The sequence below is a fragment of the Ascaphus truei genome, chromosome 5 (assembly GCF_040206685.1).
Source record: "Ascaphus truei isolate aAscTru1 chromosome 5, aAscTru1.hap1, whole genome shotgun sequence".
In the NCBI taxonomy this organism is placed as follows: Eukaryota; Metazoa; Chordata; class Amphibia; order Anura; family Ascaphidae; genus Ascaphus; species Ascaphus truei.
Window position 1 is genome coordinate 107234110 of NC_134487.1, and position 13949 is coordinate 107248058.

Here is a 13949-nt window from a genome sequence, read left to right on the forward strand (position 1 = left end):
TTCCGAAAGGTAGCGTGTGTCGATCCAATAGGCAACAACAGGAACAAACAAAAAATGATAGCGCACTGCAAAAGAAGGGCTGGAGGCAAAGTTGAAAAAATTAAAATGCTTTAATGGAAGTGTATAATTTCTGAGGCTAAAGGAAGAACAAAAAGAAAAAGGACTCCCCTAACGCGTTTCACGCCTAAGTGGCGCTTTATCAAAGGGTATCCTCCGTTAATAAGTGCCTACCTTAAATAGCAAGCCCAATGCGGAAGTGGTTTCCCGCCAAAAACCATCCATGACGTCAGATGGTAAGGGACTGGATAGTGAACTACGGAAGCCCAAAGGGGAAAAAACACCTCCGCATTGTGAAGCAAAGTAATGGAATCACTGACAGCATATGAGAAAAAGCAAATCGAGGCTAATATAACATAACAAAAAGAATAAGCGTTAGTAAAAGTAACAGAGCTAATGTTGTGATTTCCATTGTGCAGAGATGTGTTAACCAGGACTGCACCGGACTTCTGAAGATCTACCTCATAGAGCAGGGGTCTCCAAACAGTCCTCAAGAGCCGCCAACAGGCTGGCTTTTATGGATATCCCTGTTTCAGCACAGGTTGCTCAATCAGTGACTCAGTCAAAGACTCAAAGACAAAGACTGAGCCACTGATTGAGCCACCTGTGCTGAAACAGGAATATCCATAAAAGCCGCCCTGTTGGCAGCTCTTGAGGACTGAATTTGGAGACCCCTGCCATAGAGATAGGGCTATCATTTGGTACCTGAATGCTCCTGTCTCTCTGACCCCGTGTGAGTTTCACACTCGTAACATCAAAAACTGTAGTCACTAAGACCCGACGCACGTTTCACTCTAACCAGAGCTTCTTTAGGAGTACTCATCTCTGTCCTCTCTCATTCACATGTAGACTTTATAAGCACATGAATATATTTTTCCTTTAAATACTTATTCACTATTTTGGTTTTGCTTGTCTGTACCACTGTTCTCAAGTTCACGTTATCCTATAATTTGGGAACATTACTATTTTTATATACTGTACCACATATGATCATTACTGAGTGGGGAGTGGAGCATTTGGAAAAACGGTGACAAGATACTGTTGGTTAAAAGGAATACTTTTACTAGGGTGAGGTCAATATTGGTTCATCTTGCACCACCTTCTCCTATTATTTTACATTCAATTACTTACCTTGAAAATCTTAGAAAGATATATACCTAGGTATATTGCATTTTGATAAATACTATTTGCAGGTTATAACAAACAGTAATGTGAATGTTCGCGCTCCAAGTTTTTAGCTTTTTCTTTATGTGAGTTGTGTTTAATATACACACTAAAGATTTATTTTAAAATATATATATAATTAGGTGGTCTCACTTGTGAGTGCATAATATTGGGTTATTTCTTTTTGGAATGAACTGTCAGGAAGATTTAAGAAAGTATTATTGAGAAAAGATATTGCAGCAAACAGAAAACATAGCTGAGCATATTGAAGAATTGGATAGTAAGGAAAGAAAGTGCTATGATTGTGAACAAACAAGTAGAAGTATCTGAGAGAGACGATGGTAGATGAAAATGGGGGAGGGTACAGGTGCATGCTCAAAAGTGTAGAAAATTAGTACAGAGAAGGAAGCTCACAGAAAGCTGTTCAGTAATATCCTCATGTAGATGAAATTACTGAGTGTTGCAAGCAGATTAAATTCTATATCTTGTCTAACTCCTGTATTACTCCAGAGACTTACAAATATTCACTTTAAAATATGAACACTTAGGTGCTACTGTATGCCTACACCTACTATGTGTACAGGATTTTCCTAGTAGGTCCTGAACCCTAGTCTCTGTGTTCCCAGTCTGGTCTGCCATAAGGAATGTTGCTTATGTGTTGCTGTTTCTGCAGAAATCCTTCTGAAGCTATTGATTACCTCATGACTGGCACTTGTTCACTATCAGCAGCCAGGCCTTTATAAATCTCCCTTTCCTGTACTTGGTTGCCTGATTGGATTGAAAGAACCTCCTGTGGTGCTGAGGTAAGGATGTGGTCGTGGATAAAGTTATTTTCTTAGACAGTTACCAGCGTATATTAATGTTGTCATTTGATTTCTTTTCACATCTCATTGTATGAACATTCTGGCACCACAAATCTAGGCATAGATTTGTGGTGCCTTTATTGCTTGCATAAAACATAGGCAGTCATATCAGCGATTGGGTAAAGGCAAAAGTGGAACAATACATTTCAAAATCTATTCTCAACAACTACAGTATAGGGGGCATAATGTTCATACAATGAGATGTGAAAAGAAATCAAATGACAACATTAATATACGCTGGTAACTGTCTAAGAAAATAACTTTATCCACGACCAAATCCTTACCTCAGCATCACAGGAGGTTCTTTCCATCCATATATCTACTTCTGGTTGGGAGAGACCAGAACAACCTTTGGGCAGCTCCAGGACAATCTTTTGGACTTTTGTATCACAGGTTTTTAATTGTCACATGTATTAATTTGATTTCTTTTGTCACACGAGCGCTATATTGCACTCAATATATCACCATTTGTTTGCCTGATTGTTGAGGGTTTTCTCTGGTAATCTAGTTTGCTTCCACATCCTTTTTGGTGTCTATCCATGTTTAAGACAATATTTGACAACATTTGCTTCTCTCCTATCCTCAATCTGGTTGTTTACTGACCACCGCTAACTGCCTGCTGCTGACTATTTTCTACCCTCTAACCACTACTACTTGCCTGATCCCTGCCACTGATCATTGTCTGTGCACTGACCACTGCTACTTGCTACTGCCTCTGGAGTTTGCCTGTCCATCAACTCCTTCTTAGCCTGTTCCCAGCATCTTGACTCCAGCCCTGCTGTTGCTCCCTGTGACAGAATAATCAGACCCTCTGGAACAAGATCTGCTCAGCAGTGAGTCACCATCACAGAAGTTATTACAAGCTTACAAACTCAAATCACTGAGATTCAAGTCGGAGTCATCGAGTTACAGTGGCGGCCGCCTTTAGCCTCGTGCGGCCGTTTCAGCGCAACTCTGAAAACCGCGGGCAGATGCAGTGTTTGATGCGGCATGTTCCGGTATTTAAAGCCACGGCCGCGTGCATTGTATTAGCACTGTCTCGGTATGAATGCAGCATGAACGCGGTGAAGTGCGTGGCATTCGAAAAAAATACCCAAACAAAATCGGAATGTTGGAGCATAAAAGGGGCCGTGACAGTACAAGGTCAGTTGCTTGAACTAAGTATTAACCTTGTTACTCCCTCGACTATGCAAGACCAAATTGAACATGTACATAGTTGTCTTGTTAACACAGAAAATTAGCTGCAGGATCTACATTCTTCCCAGCCAGTTTCATCTGCCCAGTCAGAATGTCGTCCGTCTCTCCCAGAGAAATTTGGTGGTAACTGGCACCAATTCAGAGGATTCCTAAATCAGTGAAGCCTCCATTTCTAGATACAGCCCCCATCTATACTACTGACGTAGTAAAAATAGGATTGATTATCTCCTTATTAAAGGATGGGGCCCTCTCTTGGGTAGCCCCTCCTTTGGAGCAAAATAGTCTATCATTAGGGAACCTGCAAAACTTCCTGGATGCTATGAGCTTGTATTTGATGACCCTAATCGCAGTTCTATGGCTGAAGCAATTCTGATAAACCACAGAGTTTCGATTTTCACAGAGGCCTGTCCAATCCAATAAAGGATGAACTTGCTTGGATTGATGCTCCAACTGTATTGAAAGACTCTGTTGCCCTCAGTATCCAGATAGACTGAAGGATTTCGAAGAGGAGGCTAGATAGACATAGTTTAACAAGTTCTACTACTTCTTCAACCAAGGGTTTTAGTAACAGCAGTTCCCCCAGCTCCAGAAGCTGAACCAATGCAAGTGGGTAGTGTTCGAGGACCAATCAGTTCTGAAGAAAGAAGTTGATGTCACTCTGAAGACTTATGTTTGTATTGTGGCAATCCTGGACACTATCTAACCAGTTGCTCTAACAAGTCCTGGAGACTTTCGTCAACTCAAGATCCACAGAGATCGAATATCGTGAATGACTTTCACTCTGACCAACAATACTCTGTCGCAAAACATACAGAACCCCTATAAGCTCATATTGAACACCCAAAATAACTACAACATATATATACATATAAGTGTCAAAGAGGAGTGCTACTGGGCATGGCAATATATATTTAAAAATAAAGACAGAACATGAAACACAGATAGAGCCCAGTGCAACATCCATTGACACAAATACATGTACAGTGCATATATATATAGATATATATAGATATATATAGATATATATATATAATCTTTTAAATAAAATGGTCTTTTAGTTTAACTCTTTGGACAAAGTGTCGTAAGCCCTTGAGCCCCTCCAAGGCAGACCATGTCTCAAGGGTCCTAACACTAATATAAATTCTTAATAACCTGTACATTACCAGGAAGAATGATTTATAATAAATCTGTCAAAATTAGTTGCATAGTTCTAAGTCTGATTGAAGCTCTTATTAACCTGTACAATACCAGGAAAAGCACTCTGTATTGGATTTGTCGCAATTAAACTGCATGCAAGCCCTAACAAACCTTGGAGATTTTCGTCAACTCAATATCCACAAAGATCGAATATCGTGAATGACTTTTACTCTGACCAACTACACTCAGTCACAACAAGTATTCTTCAACACTTAAGTGTATAGTAACTTACCTCTCAGGCATCCTCACTTCCGGTTGACTATTATTTTTAAATAAGGTTATCTCTGCATCTCTACCTTTGCAATGATTGACTCAATTGTGGTGGAAAATTTTATAGACCATGAATTTGCCAAAGATAACTTATTTCCGTTCAGACCCTAAGACTCTCTTGTGAAGATGGAAGTTGTCAACAGTTCTCCACTAAGATCTGGTCCTGTTACCCATGAAACCGGTAATCTAACTCACATTGTGGACCCCGGTTATTAAGAGGAGTTTTCTTTCAACCTTATTCATCTTATTCCTTCACTTCATTTTCCAGTTATTCAGGGTGTTCCTTGGCTCGTGGTTCATAGCTCTCAAAATAATTGGAAAACCATAAAGGCCACCTTTCCCTCAGAGCATTGTGAACTCTTTTATCTACCCATAATCAGCTGACCTGATCTTCCATCCATTCAGGTATGCTACCACTCCAATCTCAAGAATTTCAAGATGTATGACAAAAGAAATGCAGATAAACTTCCTCCACACTGACCATAGGACAATATGACTGTCCAGTTGAATTGCTGCCAGGTGCTGCTATTTCAGTTTTGAGAATGTATTCCCTTTTTTAACCTGAGTAAGAGGCTTCATCTGACCCTCTACTTCTCCTGCTGGGGTCGTTCTCTTCTTTGTTGGAAGAAAAGACGATTCTTAATGCCCTTGTATCGACTACTGGGAGTTGAACATCACAATGAAAAATAGATACCCAGTACCTTTGATCCCAACACTTCAGGAAAGGCTAAGATCTGCCAAGACATTTACAAACTTTGATCTCCAGGGATCTTACAATTTAATTTGTATCTGACCAGGGGATGAGTGGAAAACTACTTTCCAAACTCGCTATGGACACTATAAATACTTGGGCATGCATTTTGGATTCTGCAACACTCCTGCCACTTTCAGCATTTTATCAATGATGCTCTTCGAGATCTCCTGGATCAGTTTGTTGTTGCTTATCTACTTGATATCCTAATTTTCTTGATAATCTTCAGGATCATCAAAAACATGTCTGAGTTGTCCTGGAATGTATCCATAGACATCAATTATTTATAAAATTAGAGAAATTTGAATTTTAAAAGACCTGTATGCAAATTTTCAGGTATATAATCTCCCCTGAAGGGTTGAGTATGGATCCTAGTAAAATTCAGGCCAGTGTGGAATGGGCAATTCCAAATAACGAGAAAGATGTTCAGAAGTTTGTTGGCTTTGCCAATCTCTATAGATGCTTAATTAAAAATGTCTCTTGTCTAATTGCTCCTGTTACCAAACTCACATGAAAAGATGTTCTTTTCGAGTTGTCACCAGAAGTTAGTTCAGCCTTTGAGCGAATGAAGTTTCTCTTTACTTCTGCATCTGTCCTCATTCATCCGAACCCTGAACTTCCATTCATACTGTAGTGGAAATGTATACTTCCATCAGAGCCATTCTTTCTCAAAGGACTGGACCAAAGATGCTCCTTCACCCTTGTGCATTTTATTCTATCACATGTCATCAGCAGAGAATAACTGTGACATTGTGAACAAGGAACTCTTGGCCTTTAAGTCTGCCTTTTCTGAGTGGAGACATCTCTTAGAAGGAGCCACTCATCCTGTTACCATCCTCACCAATTATTGGAACTTGGAGTTTATTCAATCAGCAAAAAGATTGCGTGCCCGACAAGCTCGGTGGGCTCTATTCTTTTCAAGATTCAATTTCTTGATTTCTTACCGTCCCGAGTCTAAAAATGGGAAAGCAGATGCTCTATCCACGTTGTTTCCTAATTCTTCTTCAAGTCCTAAACCTCCACCATTGCAGTCATCTACAGTATATCACCTCCAAGTTCTACATTATTATTTGTATATTTATATGTATCTTTTCTTCCCTACCATTGCTATTCTGTGTTTGCATGACGTCTGCCTTTCCTTGCTTTTACTGAACATAAACTAAAGCAGATGAACAATCTAAGTCCCTCTCCTTAGAAAATCATGTAAAATGTAATTACCCTACCCATGTACTGACATAATCATGATGTCCATCATTACAGACTTGGGGCAGAACTGCTCCTGTTTCCACCAGGGATTTCTTAATTACCATGACAAGCTGAAATAAAGTTTGTTTTTTTGTTAGTAATCTTCCTAAAATGTGTGATCTTACACTGTCCTGTCATCCAGCTAAAATAATACATTTGGAAAAACTATTAGAAAGAGTAATTACTTTCACATGTGAAAAGACTTGTGTACAGTTCTAGGATTTTTACATACTGTACAGTACAAGCTACATTTTGTTCTCGTTATATATTTCAGAAATCTGTCACTTAATAAGGTATATGGTGCAAATCTGGACGGGTACACTAATAAATGGAGAACACCTAGCTCAATTGCACAATAAAAAAAATTGCCTTTTAGCGAACATAGCAAGCACAAAAGGTGTTACTGAAAATGAATAGTGTATTTTAAAGAAACATTTGACATTTTTAATTATTCAGTATATTAGATATCAGTCTCTTATGATTTGTTGTGTGTATTCCAGATCTAGGATCCCTGAGTAGGAGCAGGGTTCTGACATAGTCGCAGCTCCAGAGGACGCTACTGGAGACAGCAATGGAACTGCCTGATGTGCAGACTAGCATCCTGATACCATGATGATAGTAACTCTGAACAAAGTATTTGGTGGTATACCTGTAGTGCCATGGTAGGAATGGCGGTGGTAGATCTTAAAACAGGGCTACGCAGTATAGTTGTAATGCCGTGGTAAGAACGGCTGATAGAGCTCAGTGGCACACCAATTGGGAAAGGGGAATCTGCAACAGCAGCAATGAATGCTTCATGTAGCAATAAACGAGAGACAAGCCGGTATACGTATTACTTACCATTATTGAAACAATTGCTGCAAATGGTCTCTGGTCTGAGTGCTCCCTCACGAGCTGCTATCATCCTATGATTGCTTTCAGCTGTCTATAACAAGCAGACACATTACCCGCACCCACAGTATCCCCTCTGGATACAAGTATATACATAATATATTGCTCACTATCTGCTTGTATTGATACAGAGTAACCATTAGCACACAGCTAGTGTTACTAACTTTATCAGCTCAATGTCTCACCTCACCTCCCGAGTCATCCATTCTTCCTACACAGTCCAGAAAGTATATAGAGTCCAAACGAGATCATACACTAAGCGCAGCAGTCTCAGTAATATTAAATAGGTGCCTATAAATATTAGTGTGCCCAACACACGTGTACTCCAGCACTTCGCTCACTGGTCTCACTACTATGTGCCTTCCTACAGAAGCGACGTTTTTGTCTGGTGTTATCACCCCTTTTATTTTATATGATTTGTTCTATTAAAGATTATGTTCTTTTAAATCTATCATTGTTCTCACAATTAGTACCCTGGGGGCATTTATACGTTAACAAAACACACAAAACCCCAGCAAGCTCATTATGGGAACCCCTGAGCCCCCACAAAATATATATGTATATAAGTGTCAAAAAGGAGAGCTATTGTGCGTGGCAAATGTATACAACAAACGACAGAGAAGCCCAATGCTGCATCCAATATGACAAAAATACACAGTAAAATACTTATATATTCTCTTGAAAAGGGGTCATTTAGTTTAACCCTTTGGCCAAAGCGTTGTAAGCTTGCGAGCCACGACAAGGCAGACACCTGTTCGCAAGTCCTAACACTACCAGATAAAATACTAATATATCTCTATTAGGATTAAAATTCTCATTTACCTCTATTAGGAGGGAGAAAGACCGCCATTGGATCTGTATCCAGTAGAATGAAAGGACCTGCAAACTAAGGAAGTGGGGAGGGGCGGGCTTAAAACCTGGGAAGGAGGAGCCACTAACCTCCAACAGCTGAGACAGCTAAGTTAACAAAACACACAAAACCCAGCAAGCAGTTGGTCGTTTGTTGTATACATATGCCACGCTCAATAGCTCTCCTTTTTGACACTTATATACATATATATTTTGTGGGGGCTCAGGGGTTCCCAAAAAGAGCTTGCTGGGGTTTTGTGTTTTGTTAACCTATTCTCAGCTGTTTCAGCTGTTGGAGGTTAGTGGCTCCTCCTTCCCAGGTTTTAAGCCCGCCTCTTTCATTCTACTGGATACAGATCCAATGGTGGTATTTCTCCCTCCTAATAGAGGTAAATGAGAATTTTAATCCTAATAGAGATATATCAGTATTTTATCTGGTAGTGTTAGGACTTGCGAACTGGTGTCTGCCTTGTCGTGGCTCGCAAGCTTACAACGCTTTGGCCAAAGGGTTAAACTAAATTACCCTTTTTCAAGAGAATATATAAGTATTTTACTGTGTATTTTTGTCATATTGGATGTAGCATTGGGCTTCTCTGTCATTTGTTGCATTTATACGTTACCACTTTCAAGCTCATTACAATATAAATTCTGCACTACTGCAAGTTACCACTTTACCATACTATATGGGTCATAGGAGCTTTGATAACCAACTCATCGAGGATCTTGAGCAGCTATTGCAAAATTTTGCTAGGTAGCTATTCAGAAAGCCTCGATGAATTGGTCAAATCATGATTTCTGGCTCCTGGCCAAACACATTGCACGGGAGCTGCAAAAAAGCTCAAACTCACTTTTTTTCACAAAAGTAGATATTCTAGTAGCTCTGATGAGATTATTGGAACTCTGAATTGCGCGTTTATCAAAGATTCATCTCGCCAGCCCAAGGGTGGCGATCTGAGAGCAGGACTTAGAAAAAGAAAAGGCATTTTTCCTGCATCGAATTGATGCTGGCAGTCTCCGGAACTGATACACATTAATATCAGCTCCGGAGACCCCCGGCTTCAATCCAATGCAATAAAAATACATTTACTGTAAAGCGCAGCTCACCACAAATGAAGCTCAATCACGGTGCTGAGGTAGGGGATTGGATAACGCCGACCCACAGCCACGTGGGCGCACCTAGGATGTACAGTAGTCGTTCAAGCCAGGCCAGGATTATAGATTGGAGAAAGGTTAAGGTACTTGCCAAGTTTAGGAGCAGAGAGTTGCGGATCGTAGCCAGGTTCAGGATTGGAGAGTATCGGATAGTCGGGGTACGTAGCTAGGTTCAGGATAGGAGAATATCGGATCATTGGAGTACTTAGCCAAGGTCAGCAGGGAGGCTGGCCGAACGGACGCGTCATGTGACAGAGATGGGGGCAGGATCAGGATGCGCAAGGTCACGCGCGTACTGGGACCACGAAACCGCGCATCTTGGGTATCCGTCATGGAAGGATTGTTGGGATGAGGAGACGGTATGCGACCACCAGGATGGCGAATCTTCACATTTACAGGCAGCTTCATTACCTTAGCGGCTAACCGCTAAGGCAATTAAGGGGTTAATTACCAGTGCCTGGTTTGTTGTGGGTAGCAGGGGTAGGTGAATGTGGTATTTAGCCCAAGGGGGGTGTTTCGGCTTTGCATGAGGGGTTGCGGGGGGAGTTAACCTTCATTACCTTAGCGGTTACTACTACTATGTAACTATGTAACTTAGAAAAAGCTGAGATCACTCTGCTGCTTCACCGAACGGGTTGTGCATTTTCCTGCCTCACGATTTGAGAATGTTTCGGATTCTTTCTTAATACCGTGATAACACAAATGACAAAATGTTCAATGGGAACATGCCAAACCATTCGAGATAGCAGCAAAGTTAACAAAGCTGCTCGAATCGGCCCCATAGAATGCATGCAATTTGGGGACTTTCTGATATTTTGTCTCTCTCTGAAGCTGAGTCCATCAGTCTTCTTCTCCAATATAATCCTTCTCTAGTGCACCTACTGCACACCCCTACAACATAGGAGTGCTGGTATTATATCCCTTTGTTGGTTCTTATTGCAGATTAGATTACAAAGTTTAATACATTTACGAGCTACAGTAGGAAGGAAAAACTCCTATATCTCGTTTAATCAACACATACGTACCGCAGTGTATGGGGTACTAGTTGACATAATACAATGAAATCAGTTGATTGTCTACATTGTGATTCTTGTATAGTGTTAATCTATAGAACAGACCTACAATTGTGCACATTTACATGGGGATTGTGTAAGAAATATATAAGATATGATGAAACGAAAGGGGTCCCTTTTTTCTGAAGATGGTGTTGGTACTGCATACCCTGTGGTAGCATCACTGTTTCAACCCACGGTGTATGTACGGTACAAATTACATGTTCTCTTATAGAAAGTGACTTAACTCACTGAAAAAAACAGCAATTCTGAAAGAATTCTATGTTAGTTCCTGACATGCTTCTCAGGAGGAAAACCTTTAAACATCCCTGTCAGTCTTACCTGTGCAATAGGAATATGGGGGATAAAACAGGAGACTATGGGGGTCATGCACTAAGCTCTGATAAGTCGTTTTAAGAACGCAAAGTGCTCTTAGGCCTCGGGCATGGTCAGCGCTTAGGCGCTGACCTATGCTGAGGCGTGCTGCTGCTCGGCAGTGAGCCCCTGCAACCGCAATGAGAGAGGCTTTAGCAGGGGCTCGTGCACGCTTCCGCACGCTTGCGGACGCGTGTGTCTTAACAAATGTTAAGTTTCAGAGCTCACCGGAGTGCAGGGCCGGTCACGTGAGCGGTTCGCCCAATGAGGGTGAACCAGCTCCGTGACGTCACTGGCCCGCCCCCCAGACACGCCCATGGATGGAGTGTATATGGACTAAGCCTAAGAACGTGATGTTGCACTGAACGCGATTCACAGAGACACGCAAACAGGCACTTTGCGTTCTAAAATTGTCTTTTTTCTGGAAATTTTTCGAAATCCAACTTTGCTTGTTCGTTATCCTGTTTGCGTTTAATTCTGCACTTCTGCGGGATGCACTAAGCTACGCAACCTTAACGTACGCGAAAGTTGTGTTCAAGAAAACACGTCAGCTCAAGGTAGCCGCAAAAAAGCTGGACTTAGAAAAATTTCTTTGTTTACATTTTTGCAGACGCAACACCTATACAACAGGCCGGCGGGTATCCCCGGCTGACTCCGCAGGGGTCCGGGGGTCCCCGCGGGAGTCCAGGGGTACCCGAGGGCCCACGGTACCAATGTTGTGCCTCCAAAAATAATAAACAATATTTACAGTACTGTATAACTAAATACACCCCCCTAACACATACAAAACAGTAATGGGCAAAATTACTACTATCCACATATGGATAATAATGCATTTGCCCATTTTGAATATAATATATATATTGAATATTATTGAATATATAAATAACAATAAATACAGTAAATACATATTACACTTACCTTTTCCAGGCACCCATGTTGAAGGCCGTCTTCATCCTCATCTTCATCCTGCCCATGTCCCTCCAGTGCTGCAATCTCAAAACATCCAGGGGGAGCATATGGAGGAATGAGAAAACAAAATACACAAATATAAGTGCAGACGTAATGCAGTGGGTGGAATAATTATGCAGTGTCTTGGCTCATATAGTTGTTCTACTCACAGGACTAAAGAGTAAATAAATGCAGTTGGCAAATTGGGTTGCCACCCTTGAAGGTAGCTAGGCACCGGACCCCCTATCGATTCTCCGTCAGCAAATACCGCATGTATAGAGAGCGAGAAAACTGTATAGTGCGATCAATTTGTAAACTTTATATAAAGAAATACGGGTAAAAAATGCGCACTTACAATGTGCTAATAGAATAAAAGCATATATCACACACTGTGAATTGGGGTGTCCCGAACAGCTCACTGCCTCCCTTAGGTCATCTGGCTGGCTTCCACGGCTCTGTATCCCGGATCGGAGCTTCCCTCTGTGCGCCCGTCTGATCGTGTGACGTCACGGCTGCAGGGTTGGTTCACTACGGGTCGCCTCCAAGCCCAAAATTGGTCTACTGGTCTACTCAACGCGTTTCGCCCAGCTACCAGGAACTGTTCTCGACTTCGTTAGAAAATGGGCTCAAGGCCTTAGTGAATCGCGTCTCCGGCCTCACTTTTTAACGGACGTGCTTTTTTTTCCCATCCGGACGCAAAAGCATTGAGCTTAGTGCATAGCCCCCATAGTGCTATTATTCCTGCAATGCTCACTATATAATAAAAGAAGTCATAACCTGTAGGCAATGAAAATTATTTAACAAAGCATTTGGGCAAGTCCAGACACAGCTTGACTCCTGGCTGTTCATGGTTCCAAATCTGCCCTGAGTAACTCATACAGGAGTAGAATTACTACTTTCCTTAAAGCTGCAGTTCAAGCGATATCCTACGTGTGTTTTTTTAAATAAATCTGTTCTGTACGATGATTAAATACTTGTAGCATTGAAAAAAAACTATTTTGAAGACATTTTTAATGTATTCTAATGTAACAAGCATGTATGTTCCTATAGCAACTATTTACAAAGTCACATCCCCTTCCCTTTCTGAAACACAATCATCTTTTTGTGCCCTGTCCTTCCTAGCAGTGAGACAATTGTATCTAGTGCCTGCCTGGTCACATGATCTTCCTCACAGAACGTTTGCTGTCAGTGCAGCAGAAGAGGACCCAAGATCCATTTAGTGAACCCTGAGCCAAATATTCGCCGATCGATCACATGAGAATGGATTGATTGGCAACTTAGAAAATCACTTGTCAGTGTGTAGATTGTATTGATGCACATATTCAATGATATGAATTTTTTTTGTTACGCGACAGCTTGAACTGCAACTTTAAAGGTGCAAACAGATATAGGAAGGCAGAAAAAAAGCCAACAACTTTTATAATTAATGTACCCGTATAATGGGCATCCTAAAACTAATCTAACCATCCTAAAAACAAAGACCTGTCTGTTTTCTTTGGGAAAAAATGGACACATTGCTTTTTCTTAAGGTCTTCTGATTCAGGGAGTTTTGATATTCAATGGATGTATTTACCCTTATCCCACTCAGGGCCGCCGGCAGGGGGGTAAAGCCAGGACAAGTGTCCCGGGCCAGGTGGCGGCGGGGGTCTGGCAGCCAGACAAAGCAGTTGCTGCTGGGCCCCGGCTCTTCCAACCTGCAGGCCTCTTACTCTATTTCTGTCCCACGCCGGGCCCTGTGACGTCAGCATGCGACATTCCTCTCTGACGTCGGCGCGCCAGAAGAAAGCTTGGCCCACCATCTGGCACGCGGCCGCATGAGTGGGAGGATCGGCGCGCACTAAAGTCAGAGGGCCCGATGTGGGACAGAGAGAGGAAGAGGCCTGTAGGTTGGGAGAGCTGGGGCCGGCGGCAACTGCTCTGTCTGGCCTCCGGGTT